A 17,358-nucleotide genomic window follows, 5' to 3' on the forward strand; every position below is an offset into this window, starting at 1 on the left:
GATGTAGTCACACAGACCTACTTGTTAATAATAATTAGTAATCACTTGGTTTTCCTCGATTGTGATGTATTATGGTTTTTATTAAATTAATATGCTACACGCAGGGTATTCCCTTTCCATCCGGAAGTATAACTACATAGTATAATATCACTACATAGTATAAATGAATCGCAAAATGTGTTGGTAAGCGCATAACTCGAGAACGGCTGAACCGATTTCGATAATTCTATTTTTATTATATTCCTTGAAGTACGAGGATGGTTCTTACTTCTTATGTAGAGAAAACGTAAACATGTACCACGGGCGAAGCCGGGGCGGACCGCTAGTAGTATATAAAACAAAGTCGCTTTCTCTGTCCCTATGTCCCTATATATGCTTAAATCTTTAAAACTACACAACGGATTTTGATGTGGTTTTTTTTAATAGATAAGAGTGATTCAAGAGGAATGTTTTAGTATATAATTTATTATGTTTTAGACAAAGCGGGCGAAGCCGCGGGCGGAAAGTTAGCGCAAGCTGTTTCATAAATATGATTGTATTCGCCACGCAAAAACTACTGAACCGATTCGGGTGAGATTTTGCACTACTATTTTTTTAAATGCGGGTACTTACACTTATTGCGTTAAGTTACACTCACCACAACCAAGCACACAGTCCCAACTTACACCACCAACTGATTGACAGAAACAAAATGGCCGACCATTGTCATTACGCTTAGATCCATTGTTTAACACCTTACTTAGAACACGATGTTTATTATAAATATAATTCTTGTTTGGTTATTATGTTTTGTAAGCGATTGTACTGTATTAAAAACTGTGTGACTAATGTAACGACCTGAGTTTACACGTGGTTAATATAGTATCCTTGAGATATGAGGGTAGATTGGTATACTAATATTCTAGATTTAAACAGTTTGTAGTTTGGTTGTTTGTTACTCTATCGCGTAAAAACGGCTGATCAGATTTTGATGAAATTTGTCTGGATCGTCACCAAAAAAAGTATCTCTGTTTCCTTGTTCACGCGAACGGCTCAACCGAGTGCGCGAATTCTTTTCGTGATGTGTTTGTTATATTGTTATCGTAAGGTTGAAGGTTCTTATGATATAAATAATTAAGATAGATGCGTGGAAAACGTGAAAACAGTAGAGGTGAATGAATTTTACAGATAAAAATTCCTTAGACATTCAAGTTATAATTTTTTTTCTCTCCTATGTTACTAAAAGTATTAAAACTCCCGCTAAACAATCATATCGCATCATTTAGTTTGAAGCGATACTATTGGTTATTTACAAACACATTCCTCTCACATTACTGGTGGAAAAGCACCCTAAAGGTACACTCGCCCCCAATTAAATTTTACACCATCCATACTAATATTATAAATGCGAAAGTAACTCTGTCTGTCTGTCTGTTACTCAATCACGCCTTAACTACTGAACCAATTTGCATGAAATTTGGTATAGAGATATTTTGATACCCGAGAAAGGACATAGGATAGGTTTTATCCCGGAAATCCCACGGGAACGGGAACTATGCGGGATTTTCTTTGACTGCGCGGGCGATGCCGCCGGTGGAAAGCTAGTTATCCATATTTCATTCATCTATATTCTATACCCATTCTGTATTATAATAATTACACATACATATCCGTGTACCTATATATAAGTGTTTATATCATTACAAGGATATAAATGACCTTCTAAATGTAAACTTTTCCTCGACAGGTAAATACAATAGTTTTGAACTCTATCAAGGTCTTAGCCCTCAGGTCCTAGTATCTACCTACTAGTCGAATATAATTTCTAGCTGAAAACAGATAAGCAGTAGAAACTACTTTTACTTAAAGATTGCACAAAATTATGACTGGTTTACCGAGTTTTATAACATACTAGCTGTGCCCCGCGGTTTTACCCGCGTTGCTCCGCTCCTGTTGGTCTTAGCGTGATGATATACCTATAGCACAGTATTACCATCCTACAGTATGGCGACGAATGTACTTGTGCAGAGAAACGGAGGGGAACTGGCGGCGGGTCGGGCGACGCGGGCCGCTTAATGCAATCACGCTGAGTTTGCATTAACTATCGCGAAAGGATGACGCAGTCGTATTTTTTGTGTAATAATTTTATTATACATAGGTACTTACATATTCTATTATGACGAGCAAAAACTGTTCCGTTTACGGATGTAAATCTACATTGAAATCCCAGAAGGAAACAATATTTCAGAAAGATTGTATTAATTGTATCTGTTGAATTAAAATCAAAGCTATGTATATGTTGTCCTCATTATTTTCTAATCAGGTTGTATATCCCAATGCGAATGCATTACTTAGTTAAATGGTATAATATACAATTAAGAACATCCAAAAATAAAGTGTCCACGTAAATAATATTTAGCAGTGCAATATCTGTAATTATATATTTATGAACAAATAATTACATCAGATTTAATAATCGCAATTATTTTGAATGTACATATGAATAAATGATTTCATCATAATATTAATAATCAAAATTGTTTTATTTCCCATTTGTTGCAACCCTAGCGTATTTTCGTGTGGCAGCGTAAGTACCTACGCTGGCGGCGGCATCGCGCGACATCAAAGGCGATTCCTTACTGTAGGAAATAACATTGTAATACTGTGCCTATAGCCTAGAGCGGTATACCCTATAGCCTTTCTCGATGAATGGGCTATCTAATACCGAAATAATTTTTCAAATCGGACCAGTAATTCCCGATATTAGCGCGTTCAAACAAACAAACTCTTCAGCTTTATAATATTAGTATACAAGATGTATAGATAGTATAGATTTGTGCCCATTTACTACGAAACTCAATTTCCACGTGTATATACTACGCATAAACCTGACTTTCCTCGTACTAAAGCGATATTTAGCTTTATCGCATTTTAACGAGAAATAAAACGCATTTGTTTGCAAATATACCGGATTAATTTTATTGCTTAAGTACTCGAATGTTACCATTTCCGTTTTGTTTTTCATGCTAACTAGAAACTACTTGATGATAAGGAATAAAGGGGCATTTAATTAAATGATAATCACTATCTCTTATATATAAAAATGAATCGCAAAATGTGTTGGTAAGCGCATAACTCGAGAACGGCTGAACCGATTTCGATAATTCTTTTTTTATTATATTCCTTGAAGTACGAGGATGGTTCTTATGTAGAGAAAACGTAAACATGTACCACGGGCGAAGCCGGGGCGAACCGCTAGTATAGTATAAAACAAAGTCGCTTTCTCTGTCCCTACTCCCTATGTCCCTTTGTATGCTTAAATCTTTTTTGATATAAAACCTTTAATTGTAACTGGCTTGAGTAAAATACTATAAATGCGAAAGTGTATACGTGTATTAATTGTTTGCCTTTCTTTTACGTCGAAATGGAGCGATTTTATGATATGATTTTTGTGTCTGGAGATAGTAGTATATGGATAACATTAGTTAGGTACTTTTAACCGGGATGAAATATCTCATTTTTATAATAACAAGTCGCTTATATTTCACTTTATTTCTTCAACTATTATATACCTATTTTCTTTAAAAAATTCATCCAATTCCGTATAGTAGAGCTGTGAAAAACAAACAGATAGAATTTCGCATTATACATAATAATATTAGCATGAACACGAGTAGTATGAAAAGTTTATCATCACAAACAGACAACAATGTAATTAATTTGCATAGATATTGTTTTAAAACATATCCATCATGATCGTGCATATTGCACGCCTCATAAGCGAAGCGTTGAGGTGGGTACTACTGTCACTTCGCGCAAAACATCTGATTTTTCAAACTTAAAATGTCTTTATGTATCATACATTGCACTTGTAAGATAATACATACACACACATATTAAGAAAAAACACTATTTTTAACGTTCATGATATTTTTGATGTCATTTTTGTTATTTAAACTAGTTAAAAAACAGTTTAAAAAAGTTCTGTCTTGGACGTCCGTGTGTCTGTATGTGCGGATCCTTTTTCTTGTTAACACGATAGCGACCGAAATACTTTACTAATCGAGTCTTTTTTTTTCTCTTACGCTTGAGTATGCTCAGGAATAGAACCCTTTCATTTTTCAGGGTCTGATTCGATGTGGTTTAATTGTTATTAAATAAACAAAAATAATAATTAATAAATATTTATTAAAAAAAAATTATGAGGCGTGCACTTTTGGATTTTCCAAATTATTTTATTTATTATTTAAATTAAATATATTTTCCTGCTAACAGCTACAAATGTGTTTAATTATAAACACACATTATTTACAACTAAAACGAAATTATTGTGTTATCAGCTCCTATACCATTGTCTTAAAACAGTATTACTTCCAGAGTAGAAAAAAGGTCGGCACTATATATCTCTCCCTTTTTTAAAGTTTATAGTATTTTATTATTATCTGTGGTTCTACTTTCTATGGTAAAATATTTGCCTAATTCAGAACTAGATGGCGCTGTATCACAATTCACATATCAGAAAAAAACTAAATTATTTTATGCAATAAATAAAATGAACTCAAACATCTATTAATTCAATAAGACTTCTTCTAGAAGCACTTTAGAATCGTAATAACATAGTTTCACCATTTACCACCGATTCTGAAAGCAGTTTCTTTAGAGAAGACGATATAGTATCTTAACTATCGTTTAAAAACAACAACGAAAATGTTACACGTTTACATAATATTTAGTTTAGTCCCTTTGTTGTTTTTAGTTATGAAGGCAAATAAATGAACTTTTTATCTTAGATAATACACGGGTACCGCCATAAGGAAGATACTCGGTCCTTTGGAAGGCTTACGTGGGGACACAGGTCCGACACGCAGAGGCCCTTTAGAGAATTTTAATGTGTTGTGGGACACCAGCCGCAGCCTGCCCATGACTGCACTATAGAGATACAGCCCTGGGCAGTCCGCAGCCAAAGTAGGACTATTGCAAAAACAATGGATAGAAATAAAACTGGGCTATGGATAGGGGTGTTAAATGGACTGGTAGGCTGGGTCTATGGGGACTATGGACGTCTGCCTTTTCAAGATTAAAAATTGAAAATAATGGCAGACGGTGACTCGCTAGTTCGGTAGATGGGCTCCCAAAAAGGATACCGAAAATGGCAACAGAACTTTTTATTATTATTATACATATAATCAAGAATCGAACCAGCTACCACTTGATAACGAAGACACCGACACATAATTATTTAATTAAACAACTTTTATATATATAGCACAGATAATTAATTAAAATGCCACAGATAATGTAAAAGTGATAAGCGGGTAACACATGCAATTACATGAAGATAATATTTGATATACCTAAACATATTTTTACACGATTAACGTACGGATTAAAAACATGATTAAATCATTATATGTAATATAATTTGTCCAGAACACACTTGCTAGTAAAATATTCAAATACAGTGATAAATTGATAAGAATTTCTATATTATATACGTCCTACTAATAATATTATAAATGCGAAAGTTTGTGAGGATGAATGTTAGTTACTCTTTCACGCAAATACTACTGTACCGATTACAATGATATTTGGTATGTACGTAGCTGAAGACCCAGAATAAGATAATATAGGCTTCTATTTATTCTAGATATCCCACAGTAAAGGGATTAGGTATATGCGGGTTTTATTTGAAAACGCGGCGAAGCCGCGGTCGGGATCTAGTATTAAATATTTATTTTTTGTAACAAATTAGTTCCGAAACTGCTGAACCGATTTTGAAAATTATTTCACCAACACAGTTTGGAAAACAAAATATAACTAAATTTTGTTTGCCAAAACTAAATAAAATACCAAAAAATAATTTTCATATATGTATAGCCTTAATTATATCTAATATTAATTTACTTTCTGAACATATAGATTTATTGAGGTTTATCCAGTGTTTCTAAGTGAAAGATAATCTACCTTATATAATCCTGTTAACTTAATAAAAAATTATCGATAAAACGAATCTTTCATGATGTATGACTTTTTAATTAATATCTAGATAATAATTCAATTTAGCATCAGCAGTGACAATCCTAAATAATTTGGAAAATCCAAAAGTGCACGCCTCATAATTTTTTTTAATAAATATTTATTAATTATTATTTTTGTTTATTTAATAACAATTAAACCGCATCGAATCAGACCCTGAAAAATGAAAGGGTTCTATTCCTGAGCATACTCAAGTGTAAGAGAAAAAAAAAGACTCGATTAGTAAAGTATTTCGGTCGCTATCGTGTTAACAAGAAAAAGGATCCGCACATACAGACACACGGACGTCCAAGACAGAACTTTTTTAAACTGTTTTTTAACTAGTTTAAATAACAAAAATGACATCAAAAATATCATGAACGTTAAAAATAGTGTTTTTTCTTAATATGTGTGTGTATGTATTATCTTACAAGTGCAATGTATGATACATAAAGACATTTTAAGTTTGAAAAATCAGATGTTTTGCGCGAAGTGACAGTAGTACCCACCTCAACTCTTCGCTTATGAGGCGTGCAAATGTATGTGTATGTGCCTTATACATATAAACATTGTTATTTATAACAAATGTTTATTACAGAGATAGTGAAAATAGTCGGAATTAAAAAAATATACTTACTTCATCACTACATAGTATAAAACAAAGTCGCTTTCTCTGTCCCTAGGTATGTCCCTATGTTATGTATGCTTAAATCTTTAAAACTATGCAACGGATTTGGATGCGGTTTTTTTAATAGAACGAGTGATTCAAGAGAAAGGTTTTAGTATATAATTTATTAGGTTTTAGACAAAGCGGGCGAAGCCGCGGGCGATAAGCTAGTAATATTATAAAGCTGAAGAGTTTGTTTGTTTGTTTCAACGCGCTAATCTCAGTGTATTGGTGCGATTTGAAAAATTCTCTCGGTGTTAGATAGCCCATTCATCGAGGAAGGCTATAGGCTATACATAATATTATATCATCACGCTAAGACCAACAGGAGCGGAACAAAACCGCGGGACACAGCTCGATGGTATAGTCACTACATTACTAATTTATCCTTTTGGCTAGTCCCTATCGATTTTGGTCACCATTTTACAATTAACAATCTATATACATAATATTCATACATCTTCTTCTTATATATAAAAATGAATCGCAAAATGTGTTGGTAAGCGCATAACTCGAGAACGGCTGAACCGATTTCGATAATTCTTTTTTTATTATATTCCTTGAAGTACGAGGATGGTTCTTATGTAGAGAAAACGTAAACATGTACCACGGGCGAAGCCGGGGCGGACCGCTAGTTACGAATAAATCGCGCCCAAAAGAACTTGAATTAAAAAATATTTGAGTTTGGATTTAAGTACTGTCTGTTTGTCCTTCAGTGTTCAAGCACCTTTCTAAGTTTATGTAACGTTACCGAGGAAGTGGACACAATCGCTATTGCTTAAGTCCAACTTAAGTCGTTACAACTTACATTTTAATATTTATTTTTATACATTAAAACTATCTATACATCTAGAGGAAACCGAGGCGAGTAGTATATACTAAACATATAAAAATTTATTAAGCATAACTACTAGAATAGCATTTTATTATCCGTGGCATAGCACAAAAACTACTAGCTGAGAAGCAAATTAAAAATTGAAATCAAAAATGAAAAAGTAGCAAGAAATCTGACAAAAAAGATACAATCGATTTGAGATCCTTTAATTTTAATAACATTAAAATTGTATTTTTCTTGCAATTGATTGTACGCACGTTTAAAATCAGTTTAAGTCTTTAATTTCTACATTAAATTAATTCTATCGTACCCACACCCCTTGTCTACAACCACTGCGCCATACCTCCATTAGAATGCGGTATGTAGGTTCAATATTAAACATTCCTGTGCGATTCCTCCACCCACGAACGATCTTATTGACCGAGATATTTCTCATTCTACCCTCATTTCTGAATATTTCCATCCTTATACAGATATAAAATTACTCTAATATATGCTGTACAAGCATTAAATTAAAAACATGTGAGTTTCTATTAATTACTGAAAAAATCGAAAGTTGGTGAACTACTTTCTATGAAAATTTTCACTTTTCCTTGCTATGTCGTTCAACTGAAGAAAAACCATAAATATTCCGGCCTGGCTTGATTGGTATGTTTTTATTAATTCCCGAATACATCTACTATTATTACATTCTAAACAATATAAAAAAATGTGTGCGTGTAGTAGTGTACACACGTAAGAAGTGAAACTTCTTTATGACCTTATTTATCAAAAAATAATTTACTATATTATGCAACTTTACAGAAATACATACGTCGAATCACGCGTGCACGCATCTTTTTCTTATCCCTACGGATAAGAAAAAGATGGCGCGTAACGGAAAAATGTCACGCGTAACGAAAAAATGTTACACTAAATTTTTTTCCAACCCCTATAAAGAAGTTTCACTTCAAAAAATTACATTACAAAATCGTAAAACATTATAACAAATAGGAAGAGGCTTGTCTTCCTGTTCACTTTAATTATACATTATTCTGTAAGCGGTTAAACATAATTATAACCACGCCTAATTGCACAATACATAATGTGTGTCTATGCATGAAGTTAGTTAAATCATGTATTTTACTTGTTTTACTATTAAATATTAATTGTTAACCGACTTCAAAAAAGTGTAGTTTTATCTAACTATTTTTGGGCCTTGATTTCTGTTATTTTTTAATTATATAAATATTTACATGTACAAAACAAAACAATTCATATAAAAAATACAGGAGGTACCTACATTTTGATATCCAGCGCTAATTGCGGCCTTATCACTTTGCGGTGATCTCTACCAGGCAACATGGGCAAAAAGACGAAATAGTACAAAAAGAATAAACTTCAAAAGAGAATAGTAAGACCACAGAATACATAATAGTAGCTAAACGCTACAGAACGGACACTCTCCGCCTCCCGCCAAAATTAAACTTACCTCACCCCCGCGCGATCAGGCATAAAATGGGCCATATTTTTCTGCAAGGATACGCAACGAAGATTGACAACATTAATCAAATTGACTTAATGTAATTTTATTATTTTGGATTTGTGATTATCGTTTTTCGTAGAAAATGGTTAGATATTGTGCTGTTTACGGATGTATTTCATCAGAAAAACGCGAATTTTTTTTTACGCTAGTTACAAATGTGCCAACCATAAAGCGTTAACACACACATTTGCAGTCTCTACAGTGTGACTGTCAAAACGATCATTTTGTATGGAGTGTCCGGGGTGTGGTAAGACTTCAACAAAATTCATCAGAACGATTTGAGCCTTTTCCCATTACAGAAATACGTCATTTCTACTTACAAACTAAAAAAATTAAACAAAATCTTACCCGATATCCTCATCTTCCAACAAGGAATATTTAAATCCACGGGACAACATTTTGCACTTTGACACTAAGTATCACTTAAGATGTCACTTATTCCATCTTTACACTTACACTTATTTTGACACTTTTTCACTTCACTTTATATATTCATTTAATAACGCTCTGTATTGCATTGGAAAAAAGGAAATATTAGTAAATTTAAAAACTTAATAATATACTAAAATATTATGAAAGTTACAGTTTGTCTGTTTGTAGGTGCTACTCTTCGGAAGTACTGATCCGATTATGAAATTTTTTACTAACAGAATTTTTTATCACGTGACATCGCCCGTTGTAGGCTGTAGCAAATCAATAAAATTATTCTTTTAAAATGATTTTTAATCTGTATATTATCAGAAACACTATAAGTTCTATAAAACAATATCTGCGCAAAAGAACAAAGAGTTATTTTATTATAATAATTATAATAAAGATTATTTACAAGTGCCCTTAAACTATTAAATATCATATCTTGTAAATCCATGCATGGAATGGGAAATTACAATAGAACCGCTGAACGCATTTCGATACATTTCGATCAATAGATAGATAAAAGGTTGTGGTAGGTCATGGCTTATTATTATAGCAAAAATAAAACTTGAGGCGTTGGAATATAAAAATTCATTTTCTAGTACCTAAAACTAATTCTTAAAAATACAATAGGCAGTGAGCGAAACTGCGGGACAGAATTATCATTATAGGTACATTACATATTATAAATAATTTGGAAAATCCAAAAGTGCACGCCTCATAATTTTTTTTTTAATAAATATTTATTAATTATTATTTTTGTTTATTTAATAACAATTAAACCACATCGAATCAGACCCTGAAAAATGAAAGGGTTCTATTCCTGAGCATACTCAAGCGTAAGAGAAAAAAAAAAGACTCGATTAGTAAAGTATTTCGGTCGCTATCGTGTTAACAAGAAAAAGGATCCGCACATACAGACACGCGGACGTCCAAGACAGAACTTTTTTAAACTGTTTTTTAACTAGTTTAAATAACAAAAATGACATCAAAAATATCATGAACGTTAAAAATAGTGTTTTTTCTTAATATGTGTGTGTATGTATTATCTTACAAGTGCAATGTATGATACATAAAGACATTTTAAGTTTGAAAAATCAGATGTTTTGCGCGAAGTGACAGTAGTACCCACCTCAACGCTTCGCTTATGAGGCGTGCAATACGAAAATGTGTTTGTTAGTTTGTCTTTCTTTCACGTCGCAAGGGAGCGATTTGATGATTTTTTCCATCTAGAAGTTAGGAGGCCAGAGATTCACATAGGCTACTTCAACCGTGAAAAATATCTAAAGAAAATTTTCTTTGCTCACACGAAGCCGCGGGTAACAGCTAGTTACATATAGGTACATATAGTTCATACAAAAATGTTTTTAAATAAACATACTAACAACAAATCGGACCATTGTTGCACACAATGATGTTTATAATTTTCAATACAGTGGTTCAAATAGCGCATTGGTAATCTATTTGTATTATATTTAAACACTAGCTGTGTTAAAAATACTGTAAAAAAACCGGACGAAGTCGTGCCAACCCACTAGTAAATAAATAAAATAAAACACAAAATTGAACCTTAATCTATACACCATAATAGTTAAATTCGAATTAAATTAAAAGCGTATAAAATGAACCGATATAAAAAATTTCACTTTTCACAGCGAAAGTTGTTACGTCATTGGTATTGAGTTTGAGTTTGAGTGATATACTTTAGTACTGTTTATAATTATAGCATTTTTAGTTCATTTCAAGGTAGTAATTCATATTCAAACTAACTATCCGCACGCGGCTTCACCCGCGTTGTCTTAAACCTAATGATAATATGCTAAAACCTTCCTCGAGAATCACTCTATCCATTAAAAAAAAGCATCAATATCCGTTGCGTAGTTTTAAAGATTATATGTGATTTAGAAGCATACATAGGGACATAGTGATATAGGGACAGAGAAAGCGACTTTGTTTTATACTATGTAGTGTTATTTATTTAAACTAGCCCTCCGCCCGCGGCTTCACCCGCCTTGTTCAATATCTACTTAGCAAATGAGCTATAGAAAATAGAAAATAAAGCACAGTTTGCTTTTCCCGCGGGTTCGTCCGCGGGTGAAACCGCACCGCGCAATTAGTTATTTGTTTATTATTTTTACATCGATGAATCAACATTTTAAATGGGATAAACACAGACCAAAGGATGTGGATTTACCATATTTTTAAACGGTCAATTATACTTTATTATCATCATTCTGTTTTTATGTTTATTTAAAAGATGATCAATTTTACGATGTTATCGTTTTTTATGAAATCCGATGTCTTTGGTTATAACTTTTAATTTGAAGAATCAAGTTTTGATGAGCAATAACTTAGAAATGAAAAAATACATAAATACTAACTATTCTAAAGTGCTATCATAATTGTGTGCAATAGTTTCGTATTATTATAATATTAGAGCTAAAACACGCGGGGCTACTTATATCTATGTCTACGTAAAATTTTAATAAATACACAATCACTACATAATATAAAACAAAGTCGCTTTCTCTGTCCCTATGTCCCTATGTATGCTTAAATCTTTTAAACTACGCAACGGATTTTGTTGCGGATTTTTTTTAAATAGAACGAGTGATTCAAGAGGAAGGTTTTAGTATATAATTTATTAGGTTTTAGACAAAGCGGGCGAAGCCGCGGGCGGTAAGGTAGTTTCTATACAGGGTTACTTGTAAAACACCAGCAACCTCGCAGGACAAGATAGCCAACATCATAAGTAACAACATTTGTTCTACGACTTTTGATAATTTGTTAGATTTTATTTTCATACAAAAATAAATATAAAATATTCATTTAATTTTCCGTTTGAATATTATAAACTCTACGCGCATCCCAAAAATTACGTAAACAAGAAGCGAACGAGAACGAAAAGGAGGCGTCGCGTCGTCCTTTCGATAATGAATAGAACATAGACTTACAAATGTTAGGAGAGTACAATAAAAACATTTAAAAAATCATTTAAACATAATGTATTGCGTTATGCCAAAAGTCGTAGAACAAATGTTGTTACTTATGATGTTAGCTATCTTGTCCTGAGAGGTTGCTGGTGTTTTACAAGTAACCCTGTATAAATATTAAATACCTTTTACCTATTATTATGCTAGATAACATCCAAATCAAACCATCTACAATTATTTACAACATAAACATGGGTGTAACAACATATTATATTATAATATTATAACAACGTAATATGTCGCAGTCATCTGATTGAATCTGCTGTTTGATTTAATGACTAGCGCGTTCATTGAATGACTAGGCCGCACAAGCGTCACTCAACGTCCAACTAGTTAGCGGGTTGTATTTGTAACATAGCACTTTGAACAGAGCGGATATAACGCTAGGCATATTGTTGAAAGAACGCGCTAGTCATTCAATCAAACAGCAGATTCAACCAGATGACTGCGACATATACATACAGATATATGTATACTTCTACCTCTACCACCGTATCATTCGTACAGTAAACATATCGACAAACAAGATACGACGTTATCTTTAACTGATAAGGACGTCGATAGTATCTATTGCTACACTGTACATGAACTATCTGATTTATAAGTAGTACAACCGTATATGTACTTAATTTTATAGCCTATTAAATCGAAAGGGGTTGATTTTTAAAGAGAAAGAAGCTTTGAAGTTTGCTTGGAAGTCTTCAAGTTTTATTACATCTTTCTTCTTCTTCTCTTATATATAAAAATGAATCGCAAAATGTGTTGGTAAGCGCATAACTCGAGAACGGCTGAACCGATTTCGATAATTCTTTTTTTATTATATTCCTTGAAGTACGAGGATGGTTCTTATGTAGAGAAAACGTAAATATTATGTACCACGGGCGAAGCCGGGGCGGACCGCTAGTTTCAAATGAAAATGTATAGCTTAAAAAGCAGAACAGCTGACAGGCTTGAAAAATAAATATAATTTTGTGAAAAATGTATTAGTTCGGAGAGCATAAATACATACGGACAGTTCTCTGGAATCATCTTTATTATTTTAAATGTTAATTTTGTTATATTGATATAATTAAAAAGAACAACAAGAGTTTCTTGACGGCATTTCTAAGTGGTTAATTATAATTTTTTTTGTACTTTGACAGTAGCGCTTCTTAAAAATTTTTTACTTTTATATGCACTTAATAAAAATCTGAGTAGCATAACAAATAAACCCTTCAATTATATTCATTTACGAAGTTAACGTTATAAAAATAAGATTTCACGACATATTTTTGCCTTGATACTCCTTAGATAAACACTACTTGTAGATAAAGATTATTACGCCACAAACTAAACCGAAGATATGGAACTTTCTACAGTACTAGCGGTCCCGCCCCGGCTTCGCCCGTGGTACATGTATACGTTTTCTCTCCTTAAGAACCATCCTCGACTTCGATCCAGTTTGAAGGGGTAGATTTAATGACCGGTGAAAATGCAATAATTTCAAAGCTATCCAAAAGTCAGAAACATAATTAAAATTTAAAATGGATAAATCTGATATTTTTTATAATATTCATGAGAACAATCTATTTATAAATATTAAATTGCATTAAAGAGAAAGTATTTTTACATAATACTTCAAAAGACGTATTACATAAAAAAATATTAATAATAAAAAGAAATAGCGAAATTTGTTCCACGACTAATCGACTTTAGAGTTTCGACCCGTATTTTAGATAAAATAAATCATGTACAGATTATAAATAACACAATTACAAAACAGATAATAAATAATTATTATTTATATTATATCGATTAGTAGGTATATTGTAGATATCTGGATTACACTGATCTTTGTGCTGATAAAAATGACAAACGTGGATTAAAAAACAATCCAATCATTTCATGTTTATAAACGGATTTAAATTGCGTTTTATTTCAATAGATTGTTTTATTTTTTCCAAAATAAAAGTCCTACTAATATTGTAAATGCGAAAGTTTGTGAGGATGTGTGTGTGTGTGTGTGTGTTTGTTACTCTTTCACGCAAATACTACGGAACCGATTACAATGAAATTTATCAAACATATAAGAGGGTAACTTGGATTAAGTCATAGGGTTAAGGGTATGTTTTATCCCGAAAATCCCATGGAAACGGGAACTATACGGGATTTCCTTTGAAAACGCGGGCGAAGCCGCGGGCGGAAATCTAGTTTTACATTTGGTTTTACTTTGTGTGATTAGTTGAACAAACAACCTTTCTTGATAATTGACTTGTACCTACACAAACCAGTTTCAATACAATTACATACCTACATAATTTTTAATTACAATTTTTTAATCGCTATATCATTTATGTCATGCCACACAGTTAACACACATATTTAACCCAAATCGGTTCAGTAGTTTCGTAGTAATTGTGCAACAAACATTCATACACGAATTTACATAATACACTTCATACTTCACACCTCGCAATAATCTTGAACGAAAGGTTTACAAAGAATATAAATTAATCGTTCAACAAAAGAACAAAAAACATCGAAATCGGTTGCGCCGTCTTGTCTCAATGTCAAGGGCAAATGAATAAAAAAGCATCGTCCGAATCAAATTTATTTGCTAACATTAACGCCCTGCGGTTTCGCGATAATTTTATATTTAAAGAGAAATAAATATAATAAACAATATTTTATACAAACACTAGTTCGAGCCCGTGGCTTCTCTCACATGATACACGAAAATCAATAAAAATAGTCTAGGTGCTAATCCAGGCTATAATCTATCTCAGTAAGAAATGTCATATAGGTAGATGTTTAGTTATTTTGACTTGATTGAGTGACAAACAGACAAATATCCATTTATAAAATTAATATCATTAATATTGGTCTAGCCATGTCTGTCCTATCCTACTTCCATCCTACTAATCCTATCCTATCATTCCTACTAATATTATAATTATGCGAAAGTTTGGGAGGATGGATGTATGTGTTTGTTTGTAACTCTTTCACACCAATACTACTGAACCGATTGCAATGGAATTTAGCACACATATAGAGTGTAACTTGGATTAACGAATAGGAGGTTTTATCTTGGAAATCCCACGGGAACGGGAACTGTGCGGGTTTTTCTTCGAAAACGCGGGTGAAGCCGTGAGCGGAAGGCTAGTTTCTACTTCTTCATGTACCTATTTTCCTAAATACTTTAATTAGGTAATATAATTACCTATAACTAATTACTTATACATGTTTTGTTTAAATTATTTCAAAGACAACATTTTTACGGTGTTCCCATATGACGCGTCATCTAAAAAACCGATATGCGATAAATAATCGACCTCAAGTACAACAAGTAATAGAAGGATGTGACGTCAGCATTACAAAATTTATATATGTCAAAATTAGCGGACATCCATAACGTATTTCGATTAAAAAATGTAATTAAAATAAATGAAAAAAATAATAAGCAAATTAATTACATATTTAACACTGCTGAGAATTCCCCATTCGAACGTATCTTTAATATTAGGGAAATTAGGGGAATTACGTATACCTAGGTATACGAATGGGGAATTATTAATAAAAATATAAATAAGGAAAAACATCTGATGCGTGTTTACCTATAATATGGTAATTTTTTAAATTTATTATTCCTTTATTTTTAAATAGTTGGTACTATTTAAAAATAAAAACAGAATTACTTGGTTAGAATAAAAATGTCCTATGCCCCCTTGTAGCCCCATTGCATCTACGACGTAAGTCAATGCTAGATTTTATATAGTCACTCTTAATTACAACCTGGGACATAAGAACTATATCTTACTAACCATTACAGTATGTTTTAATTAACGTTCCACCAGTATACCGACCCCTATTTACGTCATAACCACCCACACGTTTGCAACCCTTATTTTATCTCACACAAGATTCATTTTCGATGCAAAAAGAGGCCAATATTCATCATTTCATTCATAACTGTATTTGAATTGATTTGATTCACACAGGAATTATATTTCACAATTTCACAAGTACTAGAAATTGAACGCAACACAACACGGTAAATAATCTCAACACAAAATCAACAAATATCTAATTTAAATCTACCATTGCAATAAAAACACAACACAGAGCGTAAAAAATCATCCACAGACTATGTAAAAAAGAAAACTTTTTCGCGCTAAACAAAAATATTCGAATTTCGAATCGCGTGACTTTTTTTTTTCAAGAAAAAAGCGCGCGAGCGTCACACGGTACTATTCACGATATCGTCGCGTCTTGTACTGCTTGCGAATGTTTCGCCGACGGCCGAGGTGAATGGGAGACATTAAGATGGCTAGTGACGTGTGACTGTCGATTGTTGATTGTCGATAAAAAAGTAGGGCACAGAACGAGTGTAGGTGGTAAGGCGACATGTATTTATTAATATACCGGTTAATTGATGCATTTGACATGAAAAGAACAACTACAAAGTTTTGGATCGGGTCTTCTCTATAGAATCTGTTATCTTCTCTATAGAGTCTGTCCGAACGGATAGTTAATAATTTATATGTATGAAAGGATTTAAAAGCGCGTCTAAAGAACTACCCACACGGGTAGTAAAGCAGTATTAAACTGAAATTAAATCGTTTACAGAAAATATACAAAATAAAGTCTTTATGTTATTGTGCTTGATTTCATGCGTTGAACACTATCGTTAATCGATATTTGAATAGCATTTAAGACTCTCTATAAAGTAAGAGACGACATAATATTATTATGACAAAATAAGAAAGTAGATTACAGATTTTACCAAATATTTAAAACTACATATTATGCAGAAAGCAGAAGCATTAGTCTTTTCTCGTGTTGTTTGATACAGTTTAAAAACTTCATTCATGGCTTGTTTTCTTCCTATTCTTGCTTATATCCTTACATATTCTAACCACATTTTTTTCCTAAACTCTCGACAATTTTATCG

The 17,358-nt window shown here is 32.5% G+C and overlaps 1 protein-coding gene across 1 annotated transcript in view; it reads right to left on the minus strand.

The window, feature by feature from the left end:
• The window catches only part of ATP7 (copper-transporting ATPase 1), a 65,950-nt gene that overhangs the window by 40,933 nt on the left and 7,659 nt on the right, over window positions 1-17,358 (minus strand). The window lies entirely within an intron of this gene.

The sequence above is a fragment of the Colias eurytheme genome, chromosome 30 (assembly GCF_061535395.1).
Source record: "Colias eurytheme isolate Ceu_HAF_F1 chromosome 30, ilColEury1 Martin Lab GWU primary, whole genome shotgun sequence".
NCBI classification, from domain to species: domain Eukaryota; kingdom Metazoa; phylum Arthropoda; class Insecta; order Lepidoptera; family Pieridae; genus Colias; species Colias eurytheme.